At 41.6% G+C, this 21,955-nt stretch overlaps 2 long non-coding RNA genes across 4 annotated transcripts in view; one reads left to right on the top strand and one right to left on the bottom strand.

Moving 5' to 3' along the window:
- Nucleotides 1–7,258: 7,258 nt before the first annotated feature.
- LOC116596002 overlaps nucleotides 7,259–21,955 on the bottom strand; it is a 42,113-nt gene continuing 27,416 nt past the window's right edge. The window contains exons 3-4 of one of the 3 annotated variants that reach the window (XR_004287960.1): nucleotides 8,489–8,638; nucleotides 7,259–8,116 (exon numbers count right to left, since the gene is read on the bottom strand). This is a non-coding gene — a long non-coding RNA (uncharacterized LOC116596002). The remainder of the gene's footprint in view (nucleotides 8,117–8,488; nucleotides 8,639–21,955) is intronic. The other 2 variants (XR_004287962.1, XR_004287961.1) reach the window with 2 other exon arrangements.
- On the top strand, nucleotides 16,401–20,467 carry LOC116596001. Its single transcript, XR_004287959.1, has 3 exons — nucleotides 16,401–16,458; nucleotides 18,016–18,109; nucleotides 19,648–20,467. It is a non-coding gene; the product is annotated as an uncharacterized LOC116596001 (long non-coding RNA).

The following is a 21,955-nucleotide window of genomic DNA, read 5'->3' as shown; positions in this document are numbered from 1 at the left end:
TGGATATTTCCAAATGCCCCCTAAGAATATGGTACTGCCTCTCCGCCCTGACCTTTCAATCAGGGACCATCAGTGAGCAGATGGCAGACTTGCATTTATGTTGAGCAAAGTACATCTTGGTCAGGACAAGAAAATAATCAGAATGGTAGACAAGAGTTGTCTTAATGACCATGTACATCAAAATGATCTGTGGGATGTGTAAAAATAAGATTCTCAGGGCATCTGGGTGGCTCAGTGGGTTAAAGCCTCTGCCTTCGGCTCAGGTCATGGTCCCAGGGTCCTGGGATAGAGCCCCGAATCAGGCTCTCTGCTCAGCAGGGAGCCTGCTTCCCTTCCTCTCTCTCTGCCTGCCTCTCTGCCTACTTGTGATCTCTCTGTGTCAAATAAATAAAATAAAATCTTAAAAAAAAATAAGATTCTCAGGTCCACACTCAGTGGATATGATGCAAGAATCTATCTTTTTAGCTGTTTTACTAGGGGATTCATGTGTACACTAAAAGTTTGAGAAGCATGCCTTAGCAGTAGCTCTCAACCTTGTCTCAAAAGAGAATCAATGTTTAAAAAGACCACCACTCATATGGCACTCTCAGGGATCCTGAGTTAATTCCACTATAGTGGGGACCTAGCATGAAATGTTTTAAAAGCTCCCTGGATTGTTCTGATATTCAGTCAGAATTAGAAAACATGACTATTAAGGAGCCTTGTCAAATAAGATGTGACCACAAATTCATTTCCCCCTTCTTTCTTCTGAATTAGATGCAAATAACTTAAGACAATGATTCTCAATCTTGGTTGCATTTCCCAAGAAGTTTTATAAAATCCTGATGCCTAGACCATACCAAATACCATTGAAGTCAGAATTTGGGGGGATAGGACTCAGGCATCAGTATGTTAAAGGCTCTGCAGTTCCTTCCAATGGGCAGCCAAATTTGAGAACCACTGATTCAGAATATTTGCCTGTCTTCTCCCATAATCTTCTGCCCTTGGCTTCTGTCTCTCCTCCAACCTCCTGGCTTGTAAAGTCTGACAGAGTTTTAAGAGGTGGTGGTTAGGGTGAGACTGGTGAGGGTATAAAGGCCACGATTCAGTCTCATTCTATTTGCCACTTAATTCTTGGCCATCTCTTGTCCAACTCTCTGGGAGTAAAGGGCAGTGGAGAACCTCTGACTTATTGTTATGTATTTCCAAGAGGAAGATTTTTGGACCAGCACCAAGCTTGTCTTCCCCCCCCCCCAATCTCTGTTCCTCCCAGAGGTTTCTAAATATTGTTCTAGGATAAGAATTTCAGCTTTTATTCCTTTCCAACATTTCACATTTCATTTATGTAGCACAAACAGGTCAAAGAAGCAATGGAAAGTTGGAAGCCATTCTCTTCTAATTAGCAGAGGTCTCAATGGCTGAAATTTACTTACCAGTAACAGTGCCAGTACAAGCACCTGGAAAGTTAATTACTGTCACTGGTCTTTGAGCCTCCTTTCATAACTGAGAAGAATTATTAATATTTCACCTTCATTTCGCTGCAATTAGGGACTCATAAAAGACTTTTATCCTACGTCTGTTAGATATCATTACGTAATGAACCCCAAATTTGTGTTTGGGTACATCAGAAGGTCAAATGTGCTCCCCTTTTAAATAAATGTTAAATCTGACCACTGCTAAAAAGCACAAGAGTAACATGGACATGGAGATAGAGCTGCCTCCTCTTTAACATGTCAAACAGACATCATTTCTGCCAACTCCAGTGCTATCTTGTTGCTGCTGCTTTGAAATAAAAAGGAATACTATACTTCTTTCTGTATTAGTCTAGGTCCTGGGTGCTCAGAATAGAGTGCTCTGGCTCCTGGTGTTAGATTCTTTCAATACACACACACACACACACACACACACACACACACACTTTTCTCTAAGACACAAAAAATTTACACTGGGCTGGTGGATCCTGGTTTCGAGTTGGGAATCACCGGTCTACACTCTTCTTCCCTCTTAACCAGTAGTCCTTCCTTGCCATATGGCCTCACTTAGGGTCAACTCTGCTCATCAGATAGTTTATCAGATCTGAACTGCAAATCCTCCTTCCTTCAGCAGAATCACCTCTTGTGTAAACTTATGTCAGCAAATATGAGGGTAGGGAGGGAAGAACACAGCCTGACAACATATAACAGCAGCATCTAAACCCCAAATCAAAAATGTCCTCCAACAGGTCAGTACTTGCCTCAAAACTACAAACCCCAACAGGGACCACTTAAGTAGTTTTTCCAAGAATTCCAGGCATTTTCTATCCAAAAGGGCCTCTTACAACTTAAAATGAAGGTGTCAGAGTTATTAACATCTATTTCCCAGCAGTTACTATTTATTGAGTATTGTGTAAAGCTCTTTACATCTGAGACCTTACTCAGTCCTCATTTAAATTAAGAAGGGAAGCATGATTTCATTATCCCCACTGACAGAGATCTTCTTAGACTAACCATCTAAATATTTTCCTTACCAGTTGCATTGCACAATTGAGCAGTACACAGTGTTTTGGACCTTCGCAGCACCCTGACTGTGCTTTAGGGAACCATCTTTATCTGATTTTTAGTCTATATACAATCTATCTGGGACCTTGGGGTAGATATGTGACCCAGACCTGGCCATCCAGAACATGCCCTCTCATTGATCAAAGGACGAGCTCAAAGATGCAGACAAGAAACAAATAAAACCAATGAGAATTAACTAGATTAGTCTTCAAGCAAATGGATAAGATTCCATCTCTTGACTTCTGGACTTGCAGACATGAGGATATAAGCTGAAGTTGCTGGCAGCCACAGGTCCACAAGGAATGGAGAATGTATGTGAAAATAGAAGAAAGCAGAGCCAAGACTTAGAGAGAAACTGGCTTCCTATAATATTGTCTGAGTCTTTGGACCTAGTCACGACTCAAGTATATCCATAGACTTTTCAGTTATATGAGAAAATCAGTTGTCTTTTTGTTTAAGTCAGTTGGGTTGGTTTTCTGTTACTTAAATGAAAAGGTTCACAACCAATATAACGCTCTTCCCATGGATCATTGAATGGTTCCTCATGCAAAAGGATAACCCAGATGCGATTCTGGGACAGAATGATATAAAAATACTTCTCTGCTAATATACACCCTTACACTCACAATCTTATGTACACATGAGAAATGGCTTTGCAAATAGTAAACCAAGTACTGGTATGAAATAATATTCATATACTTTAGTGCAGATTGATCTTCTCAATAAGAAAGTTAACTGAGGGAAGACAGATAATTTACAAGGTCCTGGGTATAGGTTCCCAGGGTATGCTAGAATGGCATGTTAAGGGAAGAGGCTAGAATAGGAGAAGATAGAAGGAATCAATATGTATTTTAAAAGAACATTTTAATTTTGCCTGAGGCCATGTTTCCAATAATTGGCTTTTGGACCTGAGTCAAGAGTAGCAGAACTTCCTGAAAACTTAATAAAAACAAAGCCCATAGAAAGAAGAAAGTTTTTCATAATAGCCCACGTGAGAGTAATGACATGAGCTAATCTAATTTGAAGTTTAAACAAAGAAATTATTCCATGCAATGGGACTGCCTCATTTTATTTCAAAACTAAATACACAAAGTAGACTATAGGTCTCAGAGCCTGGCCTCAATATACCAGAGGATGGGAGAGATGGTGATTAATTATTCTGTTGGAAGAGACAAGGAAAAGGAACAAGAAGTTCTTCCATGGCAACCGACCATAAAGCTTTTAAAAAGAAGTATTCAAATAGTGCTTCAACTCACAATGCAAGTTATAAGAGGCTTATTGGGGGGAAATGTTGTCAACTTTTTAAATTCACTGAAAAATAGTAAATTAAATTTTATTTTTATTTATGATTGACAGACTTGACTTTTCAGGACATGGGCATATCAACTGGCTTTCAGATATTAAGTTCAGTAGAAAGAGGGAACATTTAAACTCTCCTTTGAGATAGTGGTCTGCAACATCTTTCATGTCACAGTGCTCACAGAAAATGACAACAATTTTATGGCATAATGTAAAAGGACTATGTCATTTGAGGAAGAGATTTCTGTCCTGGGCCAACCCAGGTCCACCCATACCCCAAAGACAAGAATACCCCTCTTCCACACAAGCAAGTAGGTCCATCAGTTAGGAAAGTCAGCCAAAGATTGTCTGCAGAGTTAAGCCTCTACTGAGGCCACGTGGAGAAGGGAGAAGGCAATGGAGTAGAGGACAAATATTGGCACACTGGTTTTAGCTCTGCCAAGTGCAGAACATTAGATAAGGCCTTTAGCCTCAGTAAGACTTGATCTGTTTACATATAAAGCAGGATGAAAGATACCTTACATTCCCAACCTTACAGGCTCCCTATGAGGATCAAGAGTTCCAGGTTTATGACCAGAATTTGCAACCACAGAGTGCTAGAGAAATATATAGCATGAGGGTGGTGATGGGCATGGTGATGTTTTCTCCCCACACCCACCTCCATCTACATCATTTTTGCAAGACACTTATGGGCAGGAGTTGACACTGAGGTGAACAATAAGCAGCTGAAGAGAGTGACTGGGAGCACAGAGTGTGGGAAGCTAGTCTGCAGCTGGGCTTTTGTGTTGGGCCAAAGAGCTAATGGGGTTTTGGCTTCCTGAGCACCTCTGTTGAAACTCCCTGGGGAATTTTGCTTTATGAAATTCCCAGCCACTTGGGATCCCACTGGGTTGGTGATTAGAAGCCTGGAGGGCTCCCTTTTGGATGCAAAAAAAAAAAAAAAATGTGTTTGAAGTCTGCTGGGAAGAACTGTAGGAGGGAGTTGGGGGTTCTTCCCTGACTCCCACTATGCATTGACGGAAGCTGCCCCACCACTGTTTATGGACAGTTTATTTTATCTCCAAAGCCAAAGAAAATATATTTGAAGCAAAATCTTTGAATTAGACCCATTTTTCACTAGGATCCACAAATAGTAAACTATTAATGAACAGGTGGGTTGCACAATACTTCAAGATTGGTTTAGATTGGTTTTTACAGACAAAGTTATTAACAACAGAGTTGCTGACGTATATTCTGGTATGGTTAGCAGATTCAGAAATCATTACCATCAGCACAGAGGAAGTTCAGAACTACTGAACACAATGTCTAGTTTACCAAAAATGGAGTGGTAGGTAAAGGGACTGAGATTAGATGTAATAAGCCTCTGAAAATAAGGACAGCTAAATTTGTGATGCATTTCCAGCAAAAGCTGTAACAGTGGCTACTCTGGAAGAGTCTGAATTTCTTTGCTTCCCAGAAGGGGTACTGTGTGTAATTTACTGAAATAAGAGGGGATGGAGGAGGTGGAATAGTTCTTCTGGAAGTCATGTTTACAAATGGAACACACCCTGAAGTGCCTCAAATTTCTGTCTATACCGGAAGTTACGTGTAAGTAAGTACTGTCTAGCAGATAAACAGTTCCAGTCTTGGAGACACATTATTCAATGGCCCTTTCCCAAAGTCTCCCTTCCAGCTCACAGTGCTGTCTTGCCCTTCACCTACTTCACATGCTCTCCTTCACCAAACCCTAAAGCTCTTCTCTAGCCACAAACACTCAAGAACATGTGTGGCCATTGCCACACACTGATTTGAGCAAACCAACTGCAATGCAACACTAGAAATACGTGGGTAATTTCCATTTGGGTGATGTACTATAACAATACCAATACACTAATAATAGTTTTGATAGGTGTGATGACAATATGATGATTATGTAAGAAAATACCCATATTTTTAGTAATGCATACTTAAACATTGTAAGGACCTATTTTATATTTTTATACTCTAGCAAGAGGCTTTCACTGAGGTCAAACAAAAATCTTGTTTAACCCTTAAACTGTCCCTGCTCCCCTTGCCCCAGGGGATTCACTTAAAAACAAGTCCTGGAAACCAGCTCCAGGTAACAGCCCAGATACAAGGGTGGGTCAGGCCAGGTGGAGACATGAATCAGGGGGTTCCATACTGTCTCCCTAGCTACCAAGGAGTATGGCCTCCCCCCCGCGTCCCCACCTCTGGGAGCCTTTTTGGAACCAATACTAATCAAGGTGTAATAGGCTGGGTCAAATGTCTACTAGGGTAAATTGTAACTCAACTGGTCAACTAGCATCACTGTGGAGTTTCCTGTGTGTGTAAAATCTTATTGGTCACCTGTGTGTGGCCAGGCCTGACCAGATGGCCTTTGCCCTTAAAAGCTAGTCTGTGAAACAGAGAAGGGTCACCCTCTCTTGTAAAAGGTGCAGCCCTGAACGTTCGGTTAGATTCTTGATGCTTGGCACAAAATAAAGCTTTGCTTGACCTTCACTCTATATCAGTCTCACTCCTTTAATCACGGACCCGTTATTGGGGCATAACAAACACATAGGTGAAATGACACAGTTATGAGATTTGCTTTAACACACTTCAGTTTAAAGAAAGGGAGAAGGAGGGAAAAGAGAGATGAAACCAAAGTGGGAAGATACAATTCTAGAATGTGAGTAATTGATATTTGAGGTTCATTATACTATTCACTCTACTTTCATATATGTTTGAAGTTTTTTCCCAAGACAATTAATTTACAAAAAGAGAAAGAGGAAAGCAAATACAAATATACTCATAACCAAAGGCAAAAATAAATCAGTTAAGTATATTTTAAAACAATAATAAAAGAGGTATTTCATAGACAGATGAGTCCATCAAACAAAGCTGACAAATTTGAGTACCCTTTATGAAACCAAGGGTCAACAGTGCAGTGAGTGATATATTTTAATGCAAAATGCTAAAATTATAAAAACCATATCATGCACACAAACATTTTAAGCTTTCATGATTCTTTTCAGCCTGAGTGGCCTAACCTCACTTATAAAATATTTCCTAAATGTATATTCCTCTTAAAATTAGCAATATCTTATTTATTTATTTAAACTTTTTTTTTAGTGTTTTTCTTTTTTCTTTTTTTTTTTTTAATTTTATTTATTTGACAGAGAGAGATCACAAGTAGGCAGAGAGGCAGGCAGAGAGAGAGGGGGAAGCAGGCTCCCCGCTGAGCAGAGAGCCCTATGCGGGACTTGATCCCAGGACCCTGAGATCATGACCTGAGCCGAAGGCAGCGGCTTAACCCACTGAGCCACCCAGGCACCCGATTTATTTAAACTTTTTAAAAAGGTTTTTCAAAAATACGTGAATCAAGTAAAAAATAGTATGTAGTGATGTAGGGCTCTAAGAGGAAGGGGAGTTAAGTTAAAACTTTTCAAAACATAATTGAACTTCATTATTTTTAAAGCAACGCTTTCTGGAAGGATTCATAGTTTTCCTCTCACACCCTCCATTTTGTGGTCAGTGTCTGAAGGAAAGTATTGCTACTCATAAGTGGGGTTTTAAGAAACTAGCATGGATTCTGAAGGAAGCAGCCACGGAAAAATTTTAAAAGACTTTCTTGGAGTCCTCAAATAGTTCTAAGAGAGCTGACATTTACTACCAATGGCTGCTAGAAGTACAAGTTTCATTTGAAAACATTCAGTCCGTTGGAACTGACTATCCCATTCCGTATGAGATAAGGGCAGTGTACAGTCTCGTGTCCCTTATGACTAGCAGAGAGCTCAGAAGCAGGGAGGCCACCAGGAAAACAGGTTGGGTGAGCAGAACATGGCCTGAGCCAGAACAATCCAATTTTTCCCATTTCTGAGTCACAAATATTTTTCCAGCTTTGGTTTTTATTTGAGCAAGACCTATATCTTGATCTAACCAACTGATTAAGTGGGGAATTTGGTCAAATTGCTTCTTTTGCAACTTGTTACCTGAAGAGGAAAACAAATACTTGAATCTTCCAGTGTTGGTCCTAACGCATGGAGACGTGAGTTTGGGGGAACAGAGGTTCCTCCAGCCATAGAGGTAAGATGAACACACAGGCAGCTTAAACCAGGAAGACAGTGAGCCATCCTGGAGAAAGGTGTGGTTATGGACTGAGACTTTAGCAGGTGAGAAAAAGACATGCTGTTATCAGAGAGAAACTCTCTGACTTACCTTGAATGACAGGGAAGGTAAATCAAACAGTAGTCACGGATAAGCCAACACACGCAGGCTGTAATGTGGAAAGGGTGTTGGGAAGAGTGCCAGGGTCCATCTGACTGGAACAGGGGGTAAACAGAAGGAAGCAAGAGGTCAGAAGGTTAGACAAGTACTATAGGGAAAATCTGGAATGCCAGGATGGGAATGTTAGGTGTTACATAGCTCTGGGTGGGGCACACGGAGCTTGTTAAGCATCATGGGAGCTTCCTTGTTGAAGGTAAATCCAACTGTGGCGAGTAAAATGCATTGGAGTAGTCAGAGAACAAATGGTAATAATCACTGTTTTACTGAGTTCTTTGCTGGTGCCACTTTATACACATAATCTGACTGAATTCTCATAGCAAGAGGTATTATCCCAATTTATAGATGAGGAAATTAAGCAACTTGCCCGAAGTCATGCAGTCAATAAGCATTAGAGGCCATATGCTTACCTGCATCTGAATCCCCGTGTTTGACTGCTTCTTAAGGACGCCAGAAGGGGTAGGGAATGATGAAGGTCTGAATTAGAAAGGTGGCAAGGGCGCCTGCGTGGCTCAGTCAGTTAAGCATCTGCCTTCCCCTCAGGTCATGATCTCAGGGTCCTGGAATGGAGTCCCACGTCATCATCATCGTCGGGCTCCTTGCTCAGTGGGGAGCCTGCTTCTCCCTCTCCTTCTGCCTGCCACTCCCCCTGCTTGTTCTCCCTCTCTTACTTTGTGAAATAAATAAAATCTTTAAAAGAAAAAAAAAAAGGAGGTGGGGGGGATGCCTGGGTGGTTCATCAGTTAAGCGTCTGCCACGTTTCTTTAACCATTTATCCCGATTCAGGAATGAAACGCAGAAATGTAGGACAAAATTTTACACATGGTCACACGGAATCTCTGAACTTTCGTTGTTGGGAAGAATCATGGTAGCTTTAGGAAAACTCTGAGAATTCTAAGAAAAATGATAAGAGGCAACCCACTCTCTCTACTTTGCCCTCCACCAAGACAAGGGCATCCATCTTCACGCCCAAAGTCCTGGTCAGTTTCTCCAGGTGCTACCGCACGTTGCTGTCCAGGGCAGGCTTTGAGGCGTTAACATCATTCAGGGAGGACATGTGCCTTGTTTAGGGGTAGAGGCAAGGTGAGGCTCAAAGTTGGTAGGATATGCACAGCACCCCCGGTGATTCTCCATCTGGAGAGTCAGTTGGTTCTTTCTTAAACCATCCTAAACAACAGAAAGTGCACTGGAAGGACAGGATCCCACTGTTGGATTCCCCTGCCTGCTCTACAAATGAATGATGGGGTGTCAATGGGCTGAAAGTGAAACAAGCTTGGAAGTAATCTGTGCAATCTCATTTGGTCACGGGTCAGGGTCAGGGGCATCACCCCATCACAATCCACTGACGGATGGGTTCTCATTTCGGTTTACCCTCTTCTTCATGACTTGCCTCAGCTGCATCTGACGGTAATTTCATATCGTATTGCATGTTCAGGAGGATGTTGCATGTTTTCATTGTGAGTACACAGGGGTCACAGTAGGACAACTCTCCCATCATGAACTTGGAATGACAGGAAATCACATTGCTGGATGAGACCAAAACTTGAAAGTCAATGCTGATGAATCAGAGAAGAAATACAGGAGATTGCCTGAAAGAAGGAATGTGTTCCTGGAACAGCAAGACTTGATTGGACTCTGACTGATAACCTATCTAAAGAAAAGAAGGCATCCATGAAAAGGGAACCCTGCTCAGTTTTGAATAAGGCAATAACATTCATTCAATAAATATTTTCTGAGTACCTACCATATGCCAGCAGTAAGCTCACATCCTAATTCAGGAGACAGGAAATAAACAAATGCACATATAACCAAATGTCAGGTAGGGATAGGTGTGTGTCCCAGGCAAAGGGTCTGTAGAGCAAAGGACAGCATCTCCTGCTCAGCAGCTATAGAAAGATGTGCTCATTCCAGTTTTGCCTCAGATTTGAGAGGCATGCTTGGACCTACAGCCTCAAACCTATGTCTCCATCAATTACTGGTGGTAATTTTGACCTACGGATAGTCCTTCTGTTGATTTCTTTTTGTGTGACTTTCATGAAGACATACATAGAGAAAATAACATGTATCAAGCATGCATGGCTCAATGAATTTTCCAAACTGAGCACACCTGTCTCACCCTGAATCACACCTCATGGCGCGTTAGCCCTTCTTCCACCACAGATTAACCACTACACCAATGCTAACACCATGGATTTTTTTTTTTTTTTGCCTGGTTCCAAACTTAATGTAAATGGAAATACATACTATTTGGCTTCTTCTACTCAATATTATGTCTATAAGCTATATTCATATTGTCGTGTGCATCAATGGTTTGTTCATTTTTCATCATTGTGTATTTCATTGTAAGAGTATATCACAATTTATCTATTCCATTTAAACGGATGTCAGGGTCATTTCCACTATTCTTTTGATAAATTATTTTTTTGTTTAAGTCTGTTAGAGATAGTTTCTGATGTTTGCAACTAAGAATCCTGACTGATACATTTTTGCTTTAATTCTAAATTTTTATTGAGTGGGAAAGTGACTGAAGATTTTCTGCAGAATTTCTGTAGAAATCTTTTATTATTTTTTTAAACAATGCTATGAAAGCATGGGCTTTCTCTTCCTCAGCTATTTGGCAAGGAACATCACTCACTCTGTCTCAACAGTGAGGTCAAATGATCAACAATAACATTCCGTGTAGATAAAACTCTGAGTTCCTGGCTTAAATACAGTAATTTCTGGAATAACAGCTATTTTAATAATAATAATAATAATAATAATAATAACAGTCTCTTTGGTTGCTACACAGATTGGTTAGAAGGTTTTCTCTGCAGGAGCCTGTGAAATGACCACTTCACGGTTTGTGTCTCAGCAGTTACAGTGGTTCACATTTTGATTGTGCAATAAGAGAGGTTTTGAGATTGTGGTTTTCGTTTTCTTCAGAGTCCCCAGGGCCTCAGCTGCTGCTCTCAGGAACAGTGAAGAGCACTGTTAATAGGGCAAATACAACCCAGTGAAAAAGAAAATGACAGACTCAGTTAAAAGAGAGTCATATCAGTTATTCTTCAGTTACTAGGATCTTTCCATTTTTCAAGCACACAGGAATGCCCCTCATGCAGGGTCCACCCTGTCCAAGCAGGGCTGTAGGAGAGAAGAATGGACCACTCTGCTTTTTCATCATGTTCTTCTTTGGCCGGGCCGTATCAATTGTGGAGGCAATCATTCATGGCCTGATTTTGGAGCAAAGAGTTGGGCCAGTCAGTAATTGTTCCCCTTGGTACTCCACCCAGACACTTGTAATAACCGCGGGCAAGTACTCACTGAGTATTTATTATCTGTACCAGGTACTGTGCCAAGGAGTCTGTGCGCATGCCCACTCCATTAAAGGCTGATTTCTCTGTTAGGGCTCTACATACCATCCTCTCATCCTTCCTGCAATTAACCTCTCTCTTCCCTACATGATCAGTTTCTCCCACTCTCCTGGATCATTTCCACGAGCAGTCATTTCTCCCTCCAGGCACATCTCATTCCTTAGCTCTTCCACAGCACAACTTCCTGAAAGAATTACAGTCCCAGCTTCACTTCCTCAGCTCTTAGTTTTAGCTCAGCCAACCCCAGCATACATTCCTCCTCTCCATGCCACTGAATCTGCTGATCTCAAGGTCATGAGCAACCTCCTTTGCCAATTCAAAAGTTACCTCTGTGTCTTCATCTTCCTGACTTCTCAGTTGCCTTCGATGCAATCAACCACTCCCTCGGTAAAGTCTTCTTCTCTCCCAGTTTCTATGATGCCACTTCTCTTTTCCTTCTACCTAACCAGCTGCATCATTTCTGACTTTTTGTTGGCTTCTCTTTCTGTCTGGTCTCCAAATGTTGGAATGACTGGAGACTGTCTAGATCTTTTTATCCTGTCCTTCTCTCCCCTCTCCCTAAGTGAGCTCATCTGATCTCATGTTTTTCTGCATACTGATACTATTCAAGTGTAAAATATCTCCCCTTGATACCAGTGACCTTTCCCCCAACTCAGGTCCCTCATCCCACTGTTTGCTCCACATTCCCAGGATGTCGAAGAGGCATCTCAAATTCGGCATAGACAGAAAAAGCTCTTCCCTGCCCCAGTTTTGCCTCCCCATCTCAGTAAACAACACAAATATGCACCCTCATGTTAAAGGCAAACATTTGAAAGTCATCTTAAAGTCCTCTGCCCCTCACTTTCCCAAGCAAATCATTAGCAAGTCCTGTCAGCAACAGCTTCATGTCCACAGTTAATTCTAAGAGTCTTTTATTCCTTTCAATTTGACAAATCAAAAGAAAGTTTGAAAATAGGAGGGAAACACCCATGTTTTCTCATAATCTCATAATCAGAATTTTAATAGCTGCATATTGTCTCACTGAGTGGACCTATCCTAATTTCCCAATGCTATATCTTCAATTCTTCTCATATTTGACTTTTATAAACAGTTGTTCAGTGAATATCTGCATGCTCATATAAGAGTTTTATTTTTGGTTTTAAAATAGAGAAGCTGAAGAGCACCTGGGTGGCTCAGTTGGTTAAGCATCCAACTCCTGCTTTCAGCTCCAGTCATGGTCTCAGGGTCATGAGATCAAGCACCATGTTGAGATTCTCTCTCTCTCTGTCTCCCTCTGCCCCTCCCACCTCACCCTCAACCCGTACTCTTTCTTTCTCACTCTAAAAAAAGAGAGAGAGAAATAAGCCAATATTTTTTCCAATAGAAGATCACTACTCAGTGATTGACTTAGCAGAGAAGAAACTAATATGTAAAACCTACTCCCCACAATTCAAAATCAGAGAAACCAAGAGGGGGGAACTGGTGTGACCTCCCAAGGTCCTATGGCCAGGAAAGGCAATGAGACCTTTGAGGCAAAGGCCATGAAGAAAGGGAGACTCAGGCTAGTGGTCCAGATGTAACATGGTAGATTCTTAGACTCATCATGTGGCTGAGGTTGAAACACCTCTGGACCCTGCCACTCCATCCTGGGAAGGATGCTGTTGTTCTGGGAAGGATTAATGAACATGACAACATTGGTATCTGAGTTGGAATCTTAGGAGCCAAAATGTGGAGATATTAATAAGCAGTACTGAGGCACGTGATTATGTTTCAAAGAGCTCCCATGGCAAGTGCTGGTGCTCATAGGGACCTCAGTATGACCCTGAACATGGATGCCCTGGACCGTTTTCAAAAGTAGAACAGGTGCTAATAACAGAAGCAACAATAACTGAGCCTGGAGGTTCTACTGTGGACTACTCCGATTCCCTTCTTCTCTGACTCTCTTTGGATTGAATAAAGCACCTAGTATTCTTGACCAATAAAGCGGGTGATGGGAAGTCTCAAACAGTAAAGACTTAAATTTCCTGCTAATGAGCATTGGAAATTCAAGTAACCAACTAGAAATGGGTATTTGCACCCTACCCCCACCCCATTGTAGAGCAGGCTTGCAGGTTAAATGTGGGATTCTTTTCTGAGGCTAGATTCTTGGAAAAAGGATTATGGATTCAAAGGGCATAAACATTGTTATGACTCTTGGCCAAAAGTACAATTTTTTTCAAAGGGATGCACTAATATCTACCATCTATTTCTCTATAGTCTCTCCAGCAATGAATAATTAAGTGGATTTTTTTTTTTAAACAAGAATTCTGGAGAGGAGCAATCAGTGTGAGAAGCAGCGACCCACAGAAGGGTCAGTGCACTTGTGAAGTCAGCAGCATTTTGAAACCCACTCATTGCCACTGGTTCCGAAATGTACATTCCCCGGCTGCCTCCCATGTGCCTTGTCCACTCCCTCAGGGCTCCCCTTCTGCACCAGGCCCATCGGATTCTCATCCCCTCGCCCTCCTTTCTCATGCTCGTTAAAGCCAGCACAGGAGCAGATATGACATCAGTCACTTACCTCTTCATGTGGCTCTAAATCAAAGTCTCATCTCTCAAGCACATTCTTGCAGATCTTAAAAATTTAGGAATGAAAAGCTAAGGGAACTTTGATCTTAGATGTCCCAGAATGAGAATCCAGCAAAAGCTGGACCTTTGACCGAAGGGCAAAGGACCTCATTATTAGGCTGTGATTTGAGGAGCACCAAGAGGCCAGAGCTTCAAAGCTGAGGCCCAGAAGGTGGAGTTGACAGGGAGAGGACAAGAGCAGCCTAGAGAGACTCTGAGCCCACCAGAGGAATAGAGTGGTGGGAACCAAACTCCAGATAAGGAGCTCAAAGTGGAATACCCAAAGCTGAAAACACACTTGATTGATGTCAGCATTTTGCCCAAAGCTGCTCCAAGGTAAGCAAAGCTCACTTAAGATAGAAACCTGAAAGTTGTTCTTTATGCCAAAAAATAAAGAGCAATTTAATAAATACTTGTCAATTATTTTTGCATCCAATCCATGTGGAGCATGAATGGTTTTAATCTTTTACAGCCATGACACAAAAGCTTTCAGTCCTGTTCATGGTTCTATCCTTGCATAAGCCTGGGCAAGCCTTGCAATCTGGCTGGCCTTGACTTTTATTTATGAACTAGAGAAAATCACGCCCTGCCTAATGGCCTGAGGGGCTGGTGTGGATGAGGAGGTAAACTGGGCGTTCAAGTTGAAAGGCAGATGTGGTCTTTGGCGGTTGATGCCAAGCATTACTTATGGTCAAGGTCCAACCTCGAGGAGCTCAAGATTAAATAGGGAGAACCAAATGCCTCATTGTCTCATGACATGGATGTGTAGTTTACAGCCTGCTTCCCAGATTTGTAAGATACTGATGGGAATATAACACAAACCCCATAGAGAGAAAAGGGCAAAGGAAACTTAAAAATAAGAAGCAGAAAATAAATGATATTTAATTTGGACATAAGCCCCCAATGCATCTGGAGGAAAATCAACAAAACATAGATATCAATGGAAAACCTAGAGAGATGAGCCATAATTACTCTAAAAAGATATGCAGACAGGAAATTGGATAGGAGCTTACAATGTTGTTTTGGGCTGCACAGATGGCCTTTTGTGCCTGCAAAGGGAAATGAGTTTATCTCTAAATAATCAAATGGAACTGGAGATAAAATCAGGCTACAGTTTGTCACAAGCCATCTCCCCACGGCTGGGGTTTCTATATACCACAGGTCAATCCATGATCCTTGCAGAGACATGGGTGCAAGGAAAGAGGGTCAGGTCTACAGTCAGATGTCTTCATGGAGTCTTTGCCTTTGGCTAGCTGAGTCACGTTAAATGTGTTCTAATTTGTCTAACCAATGGGTTTAGTTCAAGAAAATGGAGAGAAAAAAAATCTTCCATTCAAGGTTGTTGGAAGGACTACAGATAAAGTATATAAAGTTCTCGGCAAGTGCAAAATAGCAAATAAATGTCAGTCAGTAGCAGTAACATGAGTAGAAATCAAAGTGGACTCCTGAGTTTTCAAACTCATCCATCATGGAGTCTTTTTCTGCCCTACGTGCTGCCACAATCATGATCCCCACACCTGTACTCCTCACTGGCAGCCAGTGGAAGCTCTGGAATTGTTCCATAAGAGGAGCTGGGGAGATGATGGGTTCAGGAGGTGGCCAACTACTAGGAGAATGGGCTGGAGCTGAGCTTACATAGTGGAAGTGATCATTAGCTGCCCGGCTCACCAGCTGATAACAGCAACTACAAATCCACCTAGAGGGTTTCTTAGAATAATAGACTCGAAATCTAGGATATTTTCACCTTTAAACAATCCATTTTTCCAGTGGCAAAGTACAGCACTTTCTTAGGGTCTTCCTGATCATGGTATCTCCCCTGCCAGGTAAGTATTCTACAAATTATGGTGGGATGCATTTTCAAAACACTTTGCCAATTATTTTTCAAATGTTGTTTTTTTTTTAATATTTTATTTATTTATTTGACAGAGATCACAAGTAGGCAGAGAGGCAGGCAGAGAGAGAGGAAGAAGCAGGCTCCCTGCTGAGCAGAGAGCTCAATGCAATGCCCTATCCCGGGACCCTGGGGTCACGACCTGAGCCCAAGGCAGAGGCTTTAACCCACTGAGCCAGCCAGGCGCCCCTCAAATGTTGTTTTATATAATAGTTTTAATCAGATGTTTTGACAACTATTTTATGTGTTTATTCATATGATAATTTTGACGACATGTTTAGCTACACACTTGTTTCAAGTGGTTCTAAGAAAAGCCGTTAGAGATTGGGGCCCTAGCACCCACCAAGTCACCCACTGACACCAGCACAGACTCCGAGCTCCAGAGGTAGCTCCCAGGAAAGTAGGAACTTATCAGAACAATAGCCTTGATTCTGATACCAAGGTTACCAAGGGGACCTGGGTCTTGTGTAGCATTCTCAAAACAGAATGATAGCTGTGCCCCTCAGAACCTGCAGAGCCCTTGAACAGTGAGGGAAGGAAGCAAGATGAGGTAGGAGGAGGCTGGTGGGAAGATCTTACCTCCCTGACTTTCCCTATCCTTGAGCACTTCATGTTGAAAACTGATTACACCAGATAGTTTCTAGATTTGTGCTAGATGTCGACGTGCTGTGGATGAGTCAGGGTCTCTTGCCCTCCCCCCGCAAAACTGTCCCCCATTGAATGGCGCTCTGCCCTCTGTTCCCTTACTTCGTTGGTTTCATACAAATGTAACACAGCCTTTGGGTCAGAGGACTTTTCAGAAAGGGAGAATCAAAACTAAAGCCTCTGGGAACACAGAAAAAAAGAACAATTAGAAATTAGAAAAATAGATCAAATACTGCATTATAAGAAACTGGAAAAGAAAAAAATGGAATTCAGAAATTATAAGTTATGACTGACTTCTCAAACACTGGTAGAAAACTTGAAGCCAGAGTGGAGAATATAAAGAAATTCATAAATGGTCACTATTTTAGCTAAGTTGAGGAAGAAGCACAAACTTCAAAAGAAAATAATGTTCAGAGGGTCCTGGGATCGAGCCCCACATCGGGCTCTCTGCTCTGCAGGGAGCCTGCTTCCTCCTCTCTCTCTGCTTGCCTCTCTGCCTACTTGTGATCTCTGTCAGATAAATTTAAAAAAAATCTTTAAAAAGAAAAGAATGTTCAGAGATGAACACAAGGCCCATTCAAGACATGGAGGAAATTAGGAGCAGAGAGATACATGCAAAGGGAGACTAGATGGTATTTTAAAGAAAAGTGGGACTCAAATAAAAGTTCACACACACACACTCCAAATATTTAGTTATTTCCTTTTCCTGTGGTCTGCTTTAGAATTCACCCCAAAGCCATTTGCTTTTGTGGTTATTCAGATTTTGTTTCTCTTCTTTCCACCTCCTTCTGTCTAGTCCCTAACCCCCAGAGTTGGGGGAGAATAAGGGAGAGGAAGTGAAACTCAAATCTGTGTTTTACCCCCTGCTGGCCTTTTGGCTGAGAGATGTGAGGAGTTAAAGATGTGTCTGGGGCTCCAGTGTGGTTCAGAGAATGTGTTGGTGCTGTTTATTTTTGTTTTTAGCTGCTCTAACTCAGATGACCCTAGTTTACCACATCAAGAACTGACTGGGCAGGAAAGAGAGAGACTCAACAAACGAGTTGAATGGCTCAACTCCACGCTGCTCCTTCTTTTAAGCATTCTTCAGTGGAGCCCGAGCAACTTCCCAATACAAACTCCATGCTAAAGGCTGATTAATCTGGTTGACAATGATGTACTCATCATTGGCGGGGTACAAAGTGGTCTAAGGTTTATACCAGCAAAAGGTTTTATAACATATTCTTTACTGTCAGCAGCAGCAAGGTAAATAGGAGGAAGTCTAAGATACTTAGGAGCATTAGCTGTTTCCAGATATTTCAACAGTAAGTATTTGCTTACCATCAAGAAACACGGCATTTCTCAATTCATTAAAGCAACCAGCACATCCTTAACCTGGCGGTGCCCAGGACACTTCTCTAGCCACTAGTTCATGTCCCTATATATACATGTTAGTAATAACCTGCCTTCATTTCATAATTCTCAGTATTTCAGGTCATCTACTCACTTGGTCTACCCTCCAGTAATTCAGAGTTGGGTTTTACTATGATTTACAAAACTATGTAACAAGGCAGGAAGAGGTAAGTTCATCTCACATTGACTGTTTCTTTCTCTTTGTTTAACTTGGAAAGGACCCTCCCCATCCCTTTCCCCAAAAAAGCAAAATTCTATCCAGCTAGATGACTTAGGGCGGGATGAAAAGATGAAAAGACAAGTGTCTCTGAGGTCAGTGAGAACTGCAAATGTGATTTGTAAGAGAAGAAAAGATCCAAGAAGTTGGAAAACCCAGCTCAATGTGGAAAGCCTCTTCTCTTAGAACATGGATTCCAATTCTAGTCCAATTCTGTACCGAGCTGGGTATAACCATCAGGAAATGTAAAGTCCCTCTAGGCCATGTCTCATAACCTGGGGGAAAACCCTACCCACCAGCATTCATCTGGAAAGGCACCAGCCATGTTAGGCTCCCAAAGAGCCCTACACTTTGGGTATTCTGAGAGAATCCCACGTTACACAGGAGAGATACGCTTCTTGCCTCTACCCTTGGTAATAAGCATTTCTTTAGAGTCATCAAAGAAGATAAGTGTGTGTGTGTATGTGTGTGTGTGTGTGTATGTGTCCTTTGAAAACCTGACATCTGAAAAAGGAAGCAAAGAGAAAAGAAAGGCATAGTATATATCAGGAGACTCGCATTTTCATAGCCTCTTCATCTGTGAAAATACTTTCCACTAAGTTCTTGCTTACCTTCTCACGGGCTGACCACTCTATCCCAAATTCAACTCAGTAACTTGGGCTGACCACTCTACCCCAAATTCGACTCAGTAACTTCTTCATCTTTGACCAAGAGACATTTTTAAGAAAAGTCACATAAAAACATAACATTTTAGATATGGCAAAGGCAATCAATATCTACATAAAACTGATAAACATACATGATTCAAAGAAAGACATTTTCCTCTATGTATTACCTACTATTGAACTTAACATGGTTTATAAATCTCCTCTGATTTTCATCCATCCTCTTCACTATTCTTGGAAGGATGGGTCATATCCTGGGATACTTCTCCACAATCTCACCATCAATAAGTCAAGGATTCAGGTTAGGGCAGCTTTAAAAAAATCAAATTCAGTTATTCAAGCACAAATACGTGACTACATGACGACCTTCTGGCTGGTATGGTCACTAGGTTCTGGGCTAAGCAATCCTCAGAGAGAATAGGGAGTACCAGGTTGGCGGACATCCCTATAAGACTTGGTAAGGCAGTGAAGACCAAGTTCCATTTTCATCCACTCACCATCCATCTCTCATTCTCCTTCCCCAAGCCATTTTTGTCTTTTTCATACATTCTCACCTGGCTTCCCCTAACCCTGCATCCTAAACAATCCAAATTCACTCCTTGACCTCCCTTCCTCCATGAAAATAAAGAATAGATAAAAACTGTAGATGAGATGTTTTTCATGAATGTTAATTCTTATTTTGAACTTGGAATCAGCACAATGGGCCATTGTATACGTAAGTATGCCCCCAAATCAGCCAGTGAGATAGACAATACCTAGTGCCATAGATAGGCTATCCAAACAGTCCTTCAAATGAATCTTTATTCATTCTTTCAATCTACAGCAGGAAGCCAAGGGCTGCACTTCATCCCAGAGGGGGGATGCTGAAATACTGAACGAACTGCACGCAGGTGTCCAAGCTTCAGGAAATTCTAATTGAAACACTGACTGAAAAATTCCATCCTACTTGTATACATCGAGCTGTTGTTTAAGCCCTTTTCACATGCAATGAGCTCATATTCGGAATGCTTTGACTCAACATGCATAAAGGCTTGGCAAATGCTTTTGGGGAGGAGCACCCTGTCACAGAAAGCAAGAGAAAAACAAGGCTGGGGCTCAGCACATTCTCTCGGAGCACACAGGCCTTCACGGGCCAGGGTTTCTGTTATTAAAAAATCAAATAGAGACACTCTCCTCTCGATGCAGCACTAATTGCCAGGTTCCAATAAGTCAACAGACACTTTTTCCATGACTTCTGACTACAGAGTGTCTCAAGAAAGTATATATTTTATATACTAACACATGTTCTAAGAGGTAGAATAATTAAACACGAACTGCTATCTGTTTTGGTTATGTTTAAGTCACAAACGTTTAAAATGGCCATCATTTCAGAGTTGACCACATGTAAGATATATATTGCTTTAATAAGTTTATTTAACATCTGGGAGGGATACAATTTTGCAAGAACACACTGTTCTGGAGAGTTTATTAAGGTGGTGCTCACAGGGCCTGGGGTTGTTATTTCTGAGGCTATTAGAGCTGGTACTCACCAGCATAAATGCCCACAGGCTTGCTCTCAGATTTCAGTGCCTCTGAGAAAGCTCCTGGAAGGGACTATGATAAAGTCCATGAATAAAGTTTTCATCCTCAAAAAAGCCAGTCATTCTAGGGCACCTGGGTGGCTCAGTTGGTTAAGCATCTACCTTCAGGTCAGGTTATGATCCCAGGGTCAGCAGGAAACCTGCTTCTCCCTCTGCCACTGCCCCTGCTTGTGTTCATGCTCTCAGTCTCTCTCTCTCTCTCTCTCTCTGTCAAATAAATAATTAAAATCTTAAAAAAAAAATAAAGAAAGAAAGAAAGTATCTGTATTCCTGTGTTTCAGTTGAACCAGGTTAAAGAGCTAGAATGGTTGCAATGAATGGACTGCACAGAACACCAAGCTGAGTGATGTTCACTTTATTTTTCCATTAATGGGGAATTCAGTAAAGTTTTAAAAGTCTCTTTGGGGATATAAGTCCAGCAAGGGTAAGGAAGATGGATTCAAGGGAGCAGATGTAGGGAGATAGAGGGAGCAGATCAAGGCCTCAATGTGTATAATGTTGGTGAGAACACAAAGGAAGGGAAGAAAAGAAGGGACACTTAGAAGAACTGACAAGCCTTGATTCTGAGCAGAATTCCAAGCAGGGGTCTTGAAATTTACACTAGTGGGACCGGCTTAGTCACATGTTCACCTAGAACCAATGACCAAGGAAGGACAATGACCAAGGAGTCAAACATGCTGATCCGAGTCACATGCTCCACCCTCTGAATCAGATTCTGTCGAGACAAATGGATCCCCAAACTGAAATGAGGACTAATGGGAAAAAAATAATAGAAGCTGCAGGATCAAACCCAAATATCTATTATATATTGTTTGGTTGAATCCCTTTCTCTTTTTTCCCCTATTAAGTTTATGACTTCCATTAGATACAATGATTAAGTGGTTTGCCCAAAAGTTTCAAAAATGTATTATACAGAAATCAGAATTGCTATCCTTATCATAGTGTTGAGAAAAGAGAGCAAGTGTTTAAAAAAAACTTTTGAGGGGCGCCTGGGTGGCTCAGTCATTAAGTGTCTGCCTTCAGCTCAGGTCGTAATCCCAGAGTTCTAGGATCAAGCTCCACATCAGGCTCCCTGCTTGGTGGGAGGCCTGCTTCTCCCTCTTCCACTCCCCCTGCTGTGTTCCCTCTTTCACTGTGTCTCTGTCAAATAAGTAAATTAAATCTTTAAAAAAAAAAAAACCAAACTTCTGAAAGGGTATGAAAAGTAGCTAAAGTGAATAGATTCAAATTCTAGACAAATGCAACAAGTTTTTGCCCCTGAAATATATTTTCAGCAGCATTCCCTAAAGCCAGGTGAAGTCCAAGGTTGCTATGTTCTGGGCACTTTCCCCCTCAATTCCGTAGTGGACTGGCTTGGTGATTGGTAACCCTGTTATATGAGGCCTCTCGTCTTTCTAGCATCGATGATGAATGGTATGACAAGGTTTGGTGTATCTGAAAATTATTTAAAAATGACTCCAAATCACCCAGTTCTGATTTTTTTTTCCCCTACACTATTATATAATAAAGTCTTTAGCAACCAGTGGTGTATGCTTCTGAGAATCATTTGAC

The sequence above is a fragment of the Mustela erminea genome, chromosome 7 (genome assembly GCF_009829155.1).
Source record: "Mustela erminea isolate mMusErm1 chromosome 7, mMusErm1.Pri, whole genome shotgun sequence".
NCBI lineage: Eukaryota > Metazoa > Chordata > Mammalia > Carnivora > Mustelidae > Mustela > Mustela erminea.
The sequence above is the reverse complement of the archived record's forward strand: the minus strand, read 5'-3'. Positions and strand labels throughout refer to the sequence as shown.